The sequence below is a fragment of the Piliocolobus tephrosceles genome, chromosome 18, assembly GCF_002776525.5.
Source record: "Piliocolobus tephrosceles isolate RC106 chromosome 18, ASM277652v3, whole genome shotgun sequence".
Classification (NCBI taxonomy): domain Eukaryota; kingdom Metazoa; phylum Chordata; class Mammalia; order Primates; family Cercopithecidae; genus Piliocolobus; species Piliocolobus tephrosceles.
In genome coordinates, this window is record NC_045451.1 from 58,387,552 (window position 1) to 58,404,613 (window position 17,062).

Below are 17,062 nucleotides of genomic sequence, written 5' to 3' on the forward strand. Positions count from 1 at the left end.
GACAGCCAAGAGCCACATCTGCATATCTAAATTTAAATTTAAAAATTTAAAAATTCCGTTCCTCTGTCACACTGGCCACATCTCAAGTGCTCAGCAGCCTCATGTGTTTATTGGTTATCATGTTCAATAGAAAAGATTACAGAACATTTTATCATTGCTGAAAGTTCTATGGAACAGTGCTTTTCTATAATGTAAATTTGATCATCTCTCCTGTGGTTAACACCATTTAATGTTTCTTCCACTTAGAATAAAGTCGTTTTAGTAGAAGGGTTCATATGTTGACTTTAGCCTTCTTCTGCCCTATATCCTTCACCTGCCTGCATTGTACCCTATTTTCCAGTTTTACCAAACTATTCCCCATCCCACAATGTGCCATCATGACTTTGCACATGGCCATGCCTCTGCTAGGGTTGCCCTTCTCCATTTTGGCTACTTGCATCACCCCAAACCATTCTCCCAAATTCACTTCAGGCATTTCCTCGTTTGACAGATATGATGGTGAATTTTACAAGTCAGCTTGACTGTGCTAAGGGATGCCCAGACAGCTGGTAAAGCCTTATTTCTGGATGTGCCTGTGAGGATAGTTCTGGAAGAGGTTCACGTTTAAAACAGTAGACTGAGTAAAGATCTGCCCTCACGCATGTGAGCAGGCACCATCCAATACATTGAGGGCCCAGATAGAAAAGAAATGCAAAACAAAGGTGACCATGCTGTCTCTTCTTGAGCTGGGTCATCCATTCTCTTCTACCTTCAGACATCAGAGCTCCTGGTTCTGCAACCTTCAGACTCCAGGATTTACACCAGTGACTCCTCACCCTCACCCTATTCTCAGGCTTTTGGTCTTGAAGATAGTTACACAGTTGGCTCTCCTGGTTCTCAGAAATTTGGACTTGGACTGAATCACACACTAGCTTCCCTGGTTCTCCAGCTTGCAGGTAGCATATTGAGGGACTTTCTGATCTCCATAATGCATGAGCCAATTCCTGTAATAAATCCATATATGTGGATTTAGATAGATAGGTTTATTATTTTTATACAGAAGAGTATATATATATATATACACACACACACATACATGTGCACACACATACATGCACACACACACATATACACACTTCTGTTTCTCTGGAGAACCCTGACTAATACAGTAGGCTCTCCCTGGCCCTGCCCCAGACTCTCCCCTCATTCTCAGAGTTGGCCACTCCTGCTATTGTGCTCACATAACATATTATTCAGGCCTCCCTGGCAGTGCTTTTATCTGCCTACTTACTAGACCATGAGCTCTTTGGGGGCAGGCATCATGTTTCATTTATTTTGTAGCCCTGTGATCTAGCAGAATGTCTAGCACACAAGTGGCTACTTAAATATTTATGGTATGAAAGAAGCGGCATAGCCTAGAAAAGAGGCGGTGTTCTTTCTTCCCTGGTCTTCAGTACCTCACATCTGGGAGGATTAGCTGCTCCAAATGCCATTACTTCTCCTCCCATTCTGCACAACTCTTCAGCTGTCATCCTCTCCCAGTGCAGTTGATTGTTGCCCATGGCCACATTGTTGGTTACAAAAGACAAGGAAGACCAGGGAGATACTAAAAAATTAAGTTACAAGAGCCCTGTCTTCTCCAAGAACAAGGATCAGGCTTGAGAAAGTCTAACCACCTTTCTTTAAGCAGCTGATTTCCCTTGATCTCTGTGTTCATGAGGCCATTGTCTTCTGTCCCTGAGAGAAGGACCAGAAGAGCCAGATGGTTGCTGTAGTCAAGTGTATATGCTCAGATTTGTATTATTAATGCCTTATTACATCTCTTAGACCACGTCTCCATGTGTTGAAGGCCTCATCAGAATAGGTCATGACTAGAAGTCTGAAATTCTTTACCACTTTACATTCTATATGATATAATTTAGCACTTTGTTGTATTCTGTCTTACAGGATTTCCAACATTATTTTACTATTTATATTCTCCACCTCCATTGTAGGTACCCTGCATGCAAGAAAAATGCATCTTCCACACTACTTTGCATAGTGATAATTACCCAGTCGGTGCTTAATAAATATGGACAGGTTGATCAATTGGCTTGATTGGTCTAATCTGTGAGTTTGTATAGCCCCACAAACGATTAAGAATATTCCCAAAGACTGGTGCTGTTTTACACAACTCTGAAACATCAAATAGTTTTCTGGGTAATCGGATTCTGCCTTATTCAGAAAAACCGAACTTGCATTTATATAACCTTCAACATTTCCCTATTAGTGTGATAGACTGCTAACATTGTTTGCCCCCAATGAACAATGCCCCTTAGAGTTCATACCCTTGTGTTGTTCCTTCTCACACCGAGGCAGGCCTTGGTCATATGACTTGCTTTGGCAAACGGGATGTTAGCTAGCATGATGCAAGCAGAGGTTTGAAAAGCTCTAGTCCTCTTAGAAACCTCCCTTTTGTTAGCCAGGCATGGTGGCAGGGGGCTGTAATCTCAGCTACTCGGGAGGCTGAGGCAGGAGAATCGCTTGAATCCAGGAGGCGGAGGTTGCAGTGAGCCAAGATTGCGCCACTGCACTCCAGCCTGGGCAACAAGAGTGAAACTCTGTCTAAAAAAAAAAAAAAAAAAAAACTCGCTTTTGGAACTCAGATTCCATGCTGTGAGGAAGTCCAACTACTGCTAGAGGAAAAAAGGTATGCAGACAGCGGTCCTGGAGTATGTGAGACCACACAAGACGTGGCAGAGTAAAGCCGTCTTGGATGTTACAGTCCCATTCAAGCCCTCAGATGATGGTACCTGCATGACAGACTTCCAGTCAAGACCAGCAGAACTGCCCAGCTGCCTAGATTGCTGAGTCATGAGCAAATGAATAGTTATTGTGTTAAGCCACTGGTTTTGAAGGTGGTCTATTATACCACAATAGACAACCAAAACACTCAGAATCTTGATTGCTTGAGCCCAAGAGGTCAAAGCTACAGTGAGCTATGATCACTCCACTGCACTCCAGCCTGGGCAACGGAGTGAGACTCTGTCTCAAAAAAGAAAATAGTCTCGCCTCTTCTTCCTAATCACCAACATGAGCTGATTAATGTCACCTATGTGTAGGTTCCATTTTTAAATGATTTAATGCATCGTGAGTGAAATACAAAATATTATTTCCGATTTGACTAAGGAATAGTTTACTTTCAGACATTTCTGGGAAATTGAGCTTTTAGAATCTGACTTTTTTTTTTCTATGTAGTTAGTGTCTTCAAGAAGACAAAATTAAGTTTTTCTCTAATTCTTTTTTTTTTTTTTTTCTTTTTTTTTGGCTTTTGCTCCTTAGTAAGTATCTAGGGAGAAGTAAAATTTGATCTCTTGAGTCTCATGCCCTGTTTTTTGCATTTGCCAAAATGTTCCATTAACTTCATCCCAAGTTTAAAAAAACTTTGTGTGAATATGCTTTTTGCCAAAGCATCAAGAATAGTGCCAGAAAGAACAATTCTACAAAAATAGATGTCTTCAGTCTGCATCTATGAGAATTCTACAAGTCAAATACTTTGTAGCTATCTTACGAGAGTCATAGTTCATAGTTTTCTCTGAAAGTGGGTTTTGACCATTTATGAATCTTACTTTTTTGTTGTTGTTTTTACAATTTTTTTTTCTTTAAGTAGCACCAGGATGAATCTTCCTTTTAAGCATAGCATTGACCTCATTTTTCCCCTTGGCTATGGGTTATATTTTATATTTTCTCTTTTCATTCTTTATGTACCTTCTATAGGTTGATCTTAGAAGAAATAATTTCTCCCTTATGTCTAAATTGGAAAAAGTGTGGTTTACCTTGAATGAAGAAGTTTCTTTAATCCTTTCATTGGGTATTGAAAAGTTCACTAACACTGATAAGCAAAAAGAATTTAAAAAGGAATAGAAGCCACAAAAGTTAGTTTTTCAGCTGTTGAGATGGTTTCAGAGTGGTCCTGCCTATTTAAAATAAAGTATGATCTCTCAATCAGTGCCAGTGGATGAACTGTTTGTTGCTGCAACGAGAAAAGCACAAAAACTGAAAGTGTTTATAAACTTTTTTAGCAATTTCATATGGCGATGACATCCAACTATGTGATCATCTTTCTCATAACCCAGTTGTATTGCGTATTATAAAATATTGGTCAATTCACTTTGACAGCATTCAGAGGCCGAGGCAGGAGGATCACTTGAGGTCAGGAGTTTGAGACAAGCTTGGCCAACATAGTGAAACCCCATCTCTACTAAAAATACAAAAATTAGCCAGGCATGGTGGCAGGCACCTGTAATCCCAGCTACTTGGGAAGCTGAGGCGGGAGAATCGCTTGAACCCAGGAGGCAGAATTTGCAGTGAGCCAAGATCGCGCCGCTGTACTCCAGCCTGGGCAACAGGGAGAGACTCTGTAAGAAAAAAAAAAGTTTTAATCATTTGTTGATTATTATTACTTGATAGTTTCTAACCTTATGATGCTCTAATAGTATGTTAAATCTTTACTATTCATTCAACTGTACATATAAGAAATACAAAATATCAGAATTAGGCCAGGTGCAGTGGCTCACACTTATAATTCCAGCACTTAGGGAGCCTAAGAGGAGAGGATCACTTGAGCCCAGAAGTTTGAAACAAGCCTGGACAACATGACTAGACCCTATCTCTACAAAAAGTACAAAAATTAGCCAGGAGTGATGGCTTGTGCCTATATTCCCAGCTACTAGGGAGGCTAAAGCAAGAGGATCAGTTGAGCCTGGGAAGTCAAGGCTGCAGTGAGCCATGATCTCGTTAGTGCACTCCAGCCTGGATGATAGAACAAGACCCTGTCTCACAAAAAAAAAAAAAAAAAAAAAAATCAGAGTTTTAAAACTTTTTTTAAAAGGGCATGAAATAGCCTGCTTCATTCTCTTGGCTCAGTATGAGTAACTGCACCCAAGTTTAGACAACTCAAAAGAAATGACACATATGCTAAAGTTAAAATTCATTTCACTTACTCCACAATAGCACCTACTGATTTAGCTGCCTCTGCACAGAGACATGAGTGTAAGGTGGTTGTTTTAATAATATGAACTCAATGTACGGGCTAAATCCGTGACTCATGCATTATGAAGAACAAATGCATCTTTGGGTTATTTCAGGTGAAAGCTACTCCCAGCACTTAGTACGTAAGCCACACTCCTTGAAGTTGTATGTCTTCAAAATTTCTCTCTGTCTTATGAGATCGTCACTAACTCAGGTTTTAGGCTAAGGAGGACTAAAAGCATATAGCAAGTATTACATCCTTAATGCTTAGGTCTCTCCCTCTCCCATGGAACATCAGCTTCAGGGCAGTCTTGCTGCTGGTTTGCTCTGACACGTGTCCCGGTCCCATTAATTGGGTTACTGCTTCCTTCCTGTGTGAGTTGAGGCAAGTCACTCAGTCTCTCTATGCTTCCAATCCTTCACCTGAAATAAAAAATGATGATAAAGATATTGTGAAGGTTAAATGATATTATGTATGGGAAAGTGTCTGCTGCAGGGCTGGACCTACCACCAGAGTAGAATGGTGGTTGCCAGGGACCAGGGGTTGCAGGAAATGGAGAGATGTTGATCAAAGGCTGCAAAGTTTCAGCTACCATGGGAACAAGTTCTGGGGATCTCATGTACAGCATGGATGGTGATGGACGCATGGATTAACTTGACTATAGTAATCACTACACACTGTATACGCAGATCAAATCATCACATAAAACATTAAATATATTACATCTTTATTTGACAATTTTTTAAGCCTCAGTTTCCGTTCTTTTTCTTTTCTTTCTTTTTTTCTTTTTTTTTTTTTTTGAGATGGAGTCTCACTCTGTCTTGCAGGCTGGAGTGCAGTGGTGTGATCTCGGCTCACTGCAACCTCTGCCTCCTGGGTTCAATCAATTCTCCTGCCTCAGCCTCCAGAGCTGGGACTAGAGGTGCGCGCCACCACACCCAGCTAATATTTTGTATTTTTTTTAGTAGAGATATGAGGGGGTGGCCTGCCCCTCCACACCTGTGGGCATTTCTCGTTAGGTGGGACGAGAGACTAGAGAAAAGAAATGAGACACAGAGACAAAGTATGGAGAAAGAAAAAGTGGGCCCAGGGGACCGGCGCTCAGCATACAGAGGACCCACGCCGGCACCGGTCTCTGAGTTCCCTCAGTATTTATTGATCATTATCTTTACCATCTTAGAAAAAGGGAAGTGGCAGGATAATAGGATCATCGTAGGGATAAGGTCAGTGGTAAGACATATGAATACAGATCTCTGTGACAGAAGTTTAAGGAAAAGTGTTGTGCCTTGATATGCATATGTAAATATCTCCACACACCTTTTTAGTTCATAAAGAGGAGCATTGGGCTAGCAAGTCCCACCTTCAGCCCTAAGGCGGTTTTCTCCTTTATCAGTAAACAGAACATACAATCGGGTTTTACATCGAGATGTTCCATTGCCCAGGGACAGTCAGGAGACAGATGTTTTTCTCTATCTCAACTGCCAAGAGGCCTTCTTTCCTCTTATAATAATCCTCCTCCGCACAGACCCTTCATGGGTGTCAGGCTGGGGAACGATCAGGTCTTTCCCTACCCAGAGGCCATATTTCAGACTATCACATGGGGAGAAACCTTGGATAATACCTAGCTTTCCTAGGCAGAGGTCCCTGCGAACTTTGGCAGTGTAAGTGTCCCTGGGTACTTGAGATTAAGAGAATGGTGATGACTTTTCACAAGCATACTGCCTTCAGGCACTTGTTTAACAAAGCACACCCTGCACAGCCCAAAATCCTCTAAACCTTGAGTCACCACAGCACATGTCTCTTGCAAGGACAAGGTTGGGGATAGGGTCACAGATTAACAGTATCTCAAATACAGAACAAAATGGAGTCTCTTATGTCTTCTTCTTTCTATATAGACATGGTAACAGTCTGATCTTTCTTTTCCCCACAGAGATGGGGTTTCACCATGTTGGCCAGGATGGTCTCGGTCTCCTGACCTCGGGATCCGCCTACCTCTGCCTCCCAAAGTGCTGGGATTACAGGCGGGAGCTACCGCGCCCAGCCAAGTCTCAGTTTCTTCATGTGAAAAATTTTACCCATGGCATAAGATTTGTAAATATTCTTTCCAGCCCCGGCCCCAGACCCTACAGCTGCCGAGATGTTGATGCTTAAGAAGAACCAGATTGCCATTTATGAACTCCTTTTTAAGCAGGGAATCATGGTGACGAAGAAGGATGTCCACACGCCTAAGCACCCAGAGCTGGCAGACAAAAATGTGCCCAACCTTCATGTCATGAAGGCCATGCAGTCTCTCAAGTCCAAAGGCTATGTGAAAGAACAGTTTACCTGGAGACATTTCTACTGGTAACTTACCAATGAGGGTATCCAGTATCTTTGTGATTACCTTCATCTCCCTCCGGAGATTGTTCCTGCCACCCTATGCCACAGCTGTCCAAACACTGGCAAGTCTCGGCCTAAAGGCCTGGAGAGTGAACAACTTGCAAGACTCACAAGAGGGGAAGCCAACAGAGTTACCTACAGACGGAGTGCTGTGCCCCCTGGTTGCCGACAAGAAAGCCGAGGCTGGGGGCTGGGTCAGCAACTGAATTTCAGTTTAGGGGCAGATTTGGTCGTGGACGTGGCCAGCCTCCTCAGTAAAACTGGAGAGGATTATTTTGCATTGAATAAATTTACAGCCCCAAAAAAAATGAAAAAAAAAAAAGATTTGTGAATACTGAAGGAAGTAATAATTAGAAGGGCCAAATGCAATGCTAATACATAGTACACCTCCAATTAAAGCTAGTGATTGCCTTTATGTGCAGTTCTGGACACAGATCTTGACCCATTGTGTCTGAATTTCTGTCCAGGAGCCTCCCTGGGATGCCAATTTCTCAGAACCTGGAAGCATTCTTTGCATCAGTCCTTAGAGATTGCATTTCTACTTCCACCTGCTGGCCTCCTGCACTGGACATAGCTCACTGCTCCCCACTTTTTGACCTTGCCAGGCCCCCAGGGTGTTGGAAGGCCTTTCAGGAGTTCCACGGAAGCTGTCACCGCCCTAATCTCCTCTCGCCAGTTGGTCTGCCTTGATTAACCTCCCCCTGCTGTCTTCCCCAGATCCCCCTGGGACACTGAACCAGACTTTAGGTTTCTTCCTTTCCTGTTTGAAGCTTCCTAGATCCCTGCCCACTCAGTGAGCCTGACTAGCCTCATGATTGAGCAGAGTAGTCTGGCCCTTAGGCCACCTGCTGAGCCCCAGCAGGCACAGGACTTGCCTAGGAAAGACTCAGGGCATGCGTCCCACCCTGAGATCAGCACATTACCGCTGGGTCACAATTCTGGCACCAGACTGAAGGCGGATGTTATAAGAACCTTTTCGTCCAGAAGGCATGTTTGATCGTGGCTCTTCTGAGAGCTTCTGACATTTCTCTTTCCAATGAAATCACTTGGATTTCTACCCTAGTGTTTCCCACGTCTTGTTCCTTCTCCAGCCCCATTCTACTTGCTGGGGGAACTAAGAATTCTACACCTTCATAGAAGGCCTCAAAGCCAATCATGCCCTCTGAAGGGCTGTGGCCTGAGCTTAGTTTGACCTGCATCACTGGGACAGTGGGGGAAGGGGTAGCAGACATCTTGTAAAATTCCAAGGTCCCTTGTACAACTTCAAAATTCCTGAGCCCTCACCATCACCACCACACATGCACGCACATGCGCACACACACACGCGCACACACACACACGTGATCATTTAATTTAAAACACACATAGACATACACAAAGATGGAGTCATGGCCCCTTAGCAAGTACTTTCAGGCCCCTCAGGCCCCTCCAAGCCCCATGCTGGGGACCCGTCGTGGCAGGTCTTTGCGGGGTGGAGGGGAGAAGGTGCTGCCTTCAGTGAAGCTGTGATAGTTGTTCTACCAGGCAATATTCCTCCTGTGAAAATAGGATGGTATCCTTTATTGTCACTTGCCCTGTGGCCTCACTTGGAAGATGGTGGCCACATGCCTTAGATTTCTGAATATGAGACGAACCGCAAAATCATAGGCTCCCAATCTCGTTAGAAGAAAATGCATCAGAAACTTTAGTTTCATATTTGAGAGGTTTGTGGATCCTCAGATACTCTCTGAGGATTCATTTATTCAGAAATGCTCAGTGAACACCAACGATGTGCTAGGCTCTGGACTTGGCATCGCGGCTGCCAAAAGGAGGCACACACAGCTTCTGCCCCCATGTGGCTCATTATCTGATGTTCAGCCCACTGAGGTTCCTGCAACTCTAAGCTGCCATATTACCTCTAAGCTGTGAGAAGCCCACTAAGGAACCCTCACTGAAAGAATGAGGCTCCAGCCACACATGAGATGTACACTCTAATCTGGTATATCATATATAGTTTGCGACATTACTATAGAATTGCCAAACAGGGCCCCAAAAGTCAAATGTTAATAAAAATATTACTTTCTGCATTTCAGCCATGGGGGCAGGAGATCTGTTTTTGCTATAAACAAAATGAAATTTGCATTCCACTCTTGCTCCCTTGTCAAGCTATGAGACAATTTCCACAGCACGGGAGTCTTTTTGTCCATTTTCCATAATGATTGAACTCAGCTTTTTTGGCTTCTGGGTTTTGATTCAACTAAAGATTACATGAAACAAGTGCCAATTGGCAAATAATGTAGAACTAAGTCTGTGTGTACGTATCTCCTACGTTTTACCCACTATGGGTTTAGCAACTTGGCAGCAAAATCTAAGGACAGATATGTCAACTAGACAGAATTCAGAGTCCCCAGTACATTCAAAGATACTGCTCTTGTGTGAATACTTGGAACCCTCAGCAGAATGTCGAAGGCAGCTTCACTTAGGAGACGCCTCCTCTGGGCCCATTCATAACAGATGCTTCTATTCCCAAGGGCCAGATTAGTGATAGGGTACTTTCCAACCATTAGCCCAGACTCTCCTTAAACAAAGGTTGGAAGCTGAGAGTTACACAATAATGCTAAATATCCAAATGAAAACCAAACACTCAGGCAACAGCTAGATGTCTGGCCAGGGACTGAAGGCTCCTTAAGGCTGGCATTTCTACACCTGTGCCTCGTCCACTGGGTCACATATGAGGCTCCCAGAAATCCTGTCATGTATTCAGGGCTCATCCCTGCATGTTCTAAACTCCAAAGCATCTGATGGAGCAGTGCTGAGGGCAGCTGACCCCAATGGAGCATCGTCCATTCCATCACTAGAGTGAAGGAAATCTAACATTTTATTAAATCACTATGACGGATAATAAAAACAAAATTACTAGAGCATTCAAGGCCAGGTGCAGTGGCTCATGCCTGCAACCCCAAAACTTTGAGAGGCTGAGATGGGAGGATGGCTTGAAGCCAAGAGTCGAGATCCTCCTGGCCAACATAGTGAGACCCTATCTAAAAAAGAAAAAAGAAAAGAAAAGAAGAAGGAAAGGAAAGGAAAGAAGAAGGAAAGGGAAGGGAAGGGAAGGGAACGGAAGGGAAGGGAAGGGAAGGGAAGGGAAGGGAAGGGCGCGGTGGCTGAAGCCTGTAATCCCAGCACTTTGGGAGGCCGAGACGGGCAGATCACGAGGTCAGGAGATCAAGACCATCCTGGCTAACACGGTGAAACCCCGTCTCTACTAAAAAATGCAAAAAACTAGCTGAGCGAGGTGGTGGGCACCTGTAGTCCCAGCTACTCGGGAGGCTGAGGCAGGAGAATGGCATGAACCTGGGAGGCGGAGCTTGCAGTGAGCTGAGATCCAGCCACTGCACTCCAGCCTGGGCGACAGAGCGAGACTCTATCTCAAAAAAAAAAAAAAAAAAAAAGGAAAGGAAAGGAAAGGGAGAGAGGAAGGGAGGGAAGAAGGAAGGAAGGAAGGAAGGAAGGAAGGAAGGAAGGAAGGAAGGCAAAAATTAGCCAGGCATGGTGGTTTGCACCTATATTTCCAGCTATTCAGGAGGCTGAGGTGGGAGGATCCTTTGTGCCCAGGAATTCAAGGCTTCAGTGAGCTATGATTATGCCACTGTACACTACAGTCTGTGCGACAGCGTGAGACCCCATCTCTTAAAAAGTAAAAATAAATGAAAAGAATATACCAAAAAGCAAACAGTAAAAAGAGACCAAGACGGTTATTGGCTACTTGGAGGATCATTGGGCCATTTTGTAGAGTTCCTCCATGTCAGTGTGGGACTCGTCCTCCCCGGGGAAAAGAAGGAAGTGTAGTGGAATCTTCACAAAAAGCCAAGCCAGGACCAGCCTTCCCTGGGCCAGGGCACCCCGCCAGGTGGCAACATTCGGATGCCCCACCCAAAAAAGAGAGTGCTTCAGCAAGCAAGCAAGGATTTACACGACTGTTAGCAGTGAACCAAAGAACAATAGAAAAATGTTAGCAAATGAGATCCCCACTGCAGGAAGCCTCGTTTCCTGAGTAGCTGGAACTATAGGAGCGTGTCACCAAGCCTGGTTAATTTTTTGTATTTTTTTTTTTAGTAGAGGTAGGGTTTTGTCATGTTGCCCAGGCTGGAAGTGTAGAGATTTTTTGTTTGTTTTTGTATTTTTTTTTAAAACAGAGTCTCGCTCTGTCACACAGGCTAGAGTGCAGTGGTGCGATCTTGGCTCGCTGCAACCTCCACCTCCCGGGTTCAAGCAACTCTCCTGCCTCAGCCTCCTGAGCAGCTGGGACTACAGGTGCGCGTCACTACACCCAGCTAATTTTTTGTATTTTTAGTAGAGACGGCGTTTCACTGTGCTGCCCAGGCTGGTCTCAAACTCCTGAGCTCAGGCTGCCCGCCCTCCTGGGCCTCCCAAAGTGCTTGGATTACAGGTGTAAGCCACTGTAGAAGAGCAATGAAAGAATATTTTTTCTTGGATGATAGAATTGCAGGGTTCCAAAAGATGCTTTCCATCTTAGGGTTTGCAACGATGCTAACAAATTGGGTGGCAGAACTTTACTCATCGTCTAGTTTCCTCTGGTTTTCGATGTGCCTCGCTGGGTATGTATAATGACAATAAGCAGAAATGCCTTTAGTGAAGGCTAGCTGAGTAGAGTTATTTTTAATAATAGAAATGAAAACCTACATAAAGGTTTTATAAAAGGAGAAAGGTTGAATAAATTATAGTATATACAATATAAATGCAGCCATTAAGAGATGGATTTTGCTGGGCACGGTGGCTCACGCCTGTAATCCCAGCACTTCGGGAGGCCGATGGGGGTGGATCAGCTGAGGTCAGGAGTTCAAGACCAGCCTGACCAATATGACGAATCCCTGTCTCTACTAAAAATACAAAAATTAGCGGGTGTGGTGGCATGTGCCTGTAATCTCAGCTACTCAGAAAGCTGAGATAGGAGAATCACGTGAACCCGGGACAGGGAGGTTGCAGTGAGCCAAGATCGTGCCATTGCACTCCAGCCTGGGCAACAAGAGTAAAACTTCGTCTCTAAATAAATAAATAACGGATTTTCAGAGAACTGTTAATGCTAGGAGGAAATGGACACATTACAATGCTTTGTAAAGAGCAGAATATACATATTCCCATTATGTTACTATATGCTTAAGAAAGATTGTGAGCTGGGCACAGTGGCTCACACCTGTAAATCCTCCAGCTCTTTGGGAGGCTGAGACGGGCAGATCACGAGGTCAGGAGTTCGAGACCAGCCTGGACAACATGATGAAACCCCGTCTCTACTAAAAGTACAAAAATTAGCCAGACGTGGTGGTGCACGCCTGTAATCCCAGCTACTTGGGAGGCTGAGGCAGGAGAATTGCTTGAACCAGGGAGGCAGAGGTTGCAGTGAGCAGAAATCATGCCATTGCACTCCAGCCTAGATCGAAACTTCACCTCAAAAAAAAAAAAGGAAAAGAAAAGAAAATAGAAAGAAGTAAGAATTCCCCATTGGTCAACACAGGGCCTTAGTGGCACCATGGTCTGCTCTGCCACCTTCAGGGGGTAGTTTTCCTCATGGTCACAAGGTGGCTGCAGCCATTCCAGGCATTGTATTTGTACAGTACAGTGTTCCAAGGAAGAAGGACCACCTTCTCCTGGGTATATCTCAAAACCAAGGAAACCTTTCTCAAAAGCCCCCAACAGACCTCCTCTAACATCTCAAAGATCAGAATTTGTCACCTGCCCACACCTAATTCAAGCATTATCACCAGCCTAAACAGGAGGACTTTGGATGGAACAAAGGGCTATGTACACCTTAAGCAAATCTCCAGGGGGAGTATGATGGACAAAACTGAGCAAAACTGACATTCTGATAGGGAAAGGAAGGGAGCAAGGGGTGTTGGGTAGATTACTTAAAGCTGTGTCTGCTACAGTCCTTACTGCAAGAAGCCTCATTTAAGGTAAATTCCAATAAGCTAACTAGCCGAGAGACGTGAGTTGGAAGCTGGGCATGGTGGCATGCACCTATTATCCCAGCACTTTGGGAAGCTGCCAGGGAGGATCACTTGAGCCTGTGACTTAATGACCAGCTTGGGCAATATAGTGATGCCCCCATCTCTAAAAAATAACATTAAAAAAAATTAAAAACTAAACAAGGGCTGGGCGTGGTGGCTCAAGCCTGTAATACCAGGACTTTGGGAGGCTGAGGTGGGAAGATGGCTTGAGGACAGAAGTTCAAAATCAGCTTGAGCAACATAGCGAGATCCGATCTGTAAAAAAATGTTTTTAAAAATTAGCTGGTATAGTGGCATGTGCCTGTAGTGCTAGTTACTCAGGAGGCAGAGGCAATAGGATTGCTTGAGCCCAGGAATTCCAGGCTGCAGTGAGCTATGACCCACTGGACTCCAGCCTAGGTGACAGAGACCCTATCCTTATAAATAATAGATACAAAAAATTTAAAAGATGTGGGATGGGTAAATAGACAGAGAATGAAGACAGACAAGATGTCCAGGATTAACTCTTAGTTGGATAAAGGAGCCTGATTACAAAAAGAGAGTTAGAAAGCTCAGTAGGTTGGTCGCAGTGGCTCATGCCTGTAATCCCAGCACTTTGGGAGGCAGAGGCTGGCAGATCACCAAGTTAAGAGTTTGAGACCAGCCTGGACAACATGGTGAAACCCTGTCTCTACTAAGAACACAAAAACTAGCTGGGTTTGGTGGCCCATGCCTATAATCCCAGCTACTCAGGAGGCTGAGGCAGGAGAATTGCTTGAACCCGGGAGGCGGAGGTTGCAGTGAGCCAAGATCACGCTGTTGCATTTCAGCCTGGGTGACAGAGCAAGACTCCGTCTTGAAGAAAAAAAAAAAGCAAAAAAAAGAAAGCACAGTAGACCAGATTGACCTACTTCTCAATTCTGTCGAGGGCAAATCCTGTTGGACCATCAACTGGGACAGTGCAAAATAGAGGCCAAACACATCAAGGTCTGTGCTGGTGTGAACAGAAGGTGACAATGACTATGGCCTAATTTCAGACCAACACAGATGTCTGTGCATCTGAGTAATGCATATCTGTGGATAAGAGTGGGCCTTCTGACTTGGTAGATGTGGATAACACAACCCCCTGACTCTTTTACTAATTCAGTGATGAATAAGTTTTGACCAGCTACCATGCCTCCAGTAGTAAACTAGCCCCTGGGGAAAATAAAAGATATGTAAGACACAGGGCCTGGCCTTGAAGAATTTCAACTCTGCTGAAGAAGTCAAAAGCAACAGAATTAGAAATGAGAGCAATACCAGACCCTGTGGAATTAGGGTTGAGGGATGTGGTGTAGAGCAGAACCATGGCAAGAACTTAGCAAAGTTGGGAGGAAGATGACTGATGACCAAGGTGTAGGAAGAGGAACTTGAGCTGGGGGTAACACCCTGGGCAGGTTGGGATTTGGCAGACAAAAGAGAGGAGATAAAAGAGAGTCATAGTGGAAAGAGAACAGTGGTAAGATTTTGGAGCTAGACGAACGCCTACCTCTATCACTTATTAGCAAATTATTACATTTTCTCAGAACTTTAGTTTTTTCATCTATGGAATATATGTAATACTCACCTCATAAAATGTTTATAAGGAAAGCACCTTGTACCTAGAAAACACTCAAAATATTAGTTATTTCCTTTCTCCCTTTTATTTGACAGGATGACAAGGATGGAGAGGCTCTTGATTTGGGTAGTGAGAAGTTGTTTGGGTAAGAAAGCTGGGCTGTGCAGATTAAATATCATATTAGGTCCAGTGGGTCACTATTAAAGTTTGGAGTAGACCATTTTAGAAAGAATTGCCTGTTGTGACCATGAGAGCTTTGTTCCATTTCAGAGCTGTTTATATGAAGATGAGTTTAACCATGTGCATGAGACAGTGTTAGGCACATTCTTTCCAGAGACTGACAAGAATCCCATCAGCACCCTGGCCAGAGAAAAGCAGCTTTGAGCTCAAGTGTAACGGAAAGGAAACAGGCTTTGGAACTAGACAAATGCTTAGCCCTATCACTTACTAGCAAATTACTCCAATCTCTCAGAACCTTAGTTTTTTCATCTGTGGAATGGGTATAATACTCACCCCATAAAATGTTTATAAGGAAAATGCCTTGTACCTAGAAAACACTCAAAATATTAGTTCTTTCCTTTTTCCCTGTTGTTTATCAAAACTATTAAAGCAGGCCAGGCGCAGTGGCTCATGCTTGTAATCCTAGCACCCTGGGAGGCCGAACCAGGTGGATCACTTGAGGTCAGTAGCTCAAGACCAGCCTGGCCAACATGGTGAAACCCTGTCTCTACTAAAGATACAAAAATTAGCTGGGCATAGTGGCAGGCACCTATAACCTCAGCTACTCAGGAGGCTGAGGCAGGAGAATCACTTGAACCTTGGGGCTGGAGGTTGCAGTAAGCCGGGATAGTGACACTTCACTCCAGCCTGGGCAAAAGAGCGAAACTCCATCTGAGAAGAAAGAACAAACAAACAAAAACTATTAAAGCAAAACCTCTGATGCTTGATTTTATATAATAATGTTGTGTGGCAACTTAAAAACTGTGTCATTTGTAGACACTCAAGGCAAGGAAAAAGTTTTGAGTCCTTTTTAAAATTGGAATTTTCTATAAAAGTTTGGAATGTTAGGCCGGGCGCGGTGGCTCAAGCCTGTAATCCCAGCACTTTGGGAGGCCGAGACAGGCGGATCACGAGGTCAGGAGATCGAGACCATCCTGGCTAACACGGTGAAACCCCGTCTCTACTAAAAATACAAAAAACTAGCCGGGCGAGGTGGCGGGCGCCTGTAGTCCCAGCTACTCGGGAGGCTGAGGCAGGAGAATGGTGTAAACCCGGGAGGCGGAGCTTGCAGTGAGCTGAGATCCGGCCACTGCACTCCAGCCCAGGCGACAGAGCAAGGCTCCGTCTCAAAAAAAAAAAAAAAAGTTTGGAATGTTTTCTATTTAAAGTTATTTTAAGCACAAAGTAATACAATTTATCCATAAAGGTTAAACATTTAAATTTTTGTTACTGACTTTTATTTGTAATTGTTTTTTACCTTTTAAATTAAATATTGGTTACAAATTTAATTGAGAAGGGGGGGAGAGTGAATGAGTGGATTCTTATAGTTAGAGGGGGTAAGACATTCACTTTTATACTATTTTTTTGTTTTCTTTTTATTTTCTATTTTTGAGACAGAGTCTTGCTCTGTTGCCCAGGCTGGAGGGCTGTGACCCAGTCTTGGCTCACTGCAGTCTCAACCTCCCAGGTTCAAGTGATCCTCCCACCTCAGCCTTCTGAGTAGCTGGGACTACAGGTGTGCACCACCATGTATCAGGGGAACCAGCACCCAATATTTCAACATAGATTCTTTCTATTTTCCCTAAGTGTCAGCTGGTCTGAGAAATAAAGAGAAAGAGTACAAAGAGAGGAATTTTACAGCTGGGCCGCTGGGGGTGACATCACATATAGGTAGATCCATGATGCCCACCTGAGCCACAAAACCAGCAAGTTTTTATTAAGGACTTCAAAAGGGGAGGGGGTATATGAACAGGAAGTAGGTCACAAAGATCACATGCTTCTGAGGCCATTAAAGATCACAAGGGCAAAAGGCAAAGCAAAGATCACAAGGCAAAGGGCAAAATTAGAATTACTGATGAGGATCTATGTTCAGCTGTGCACATATTGTCTTGA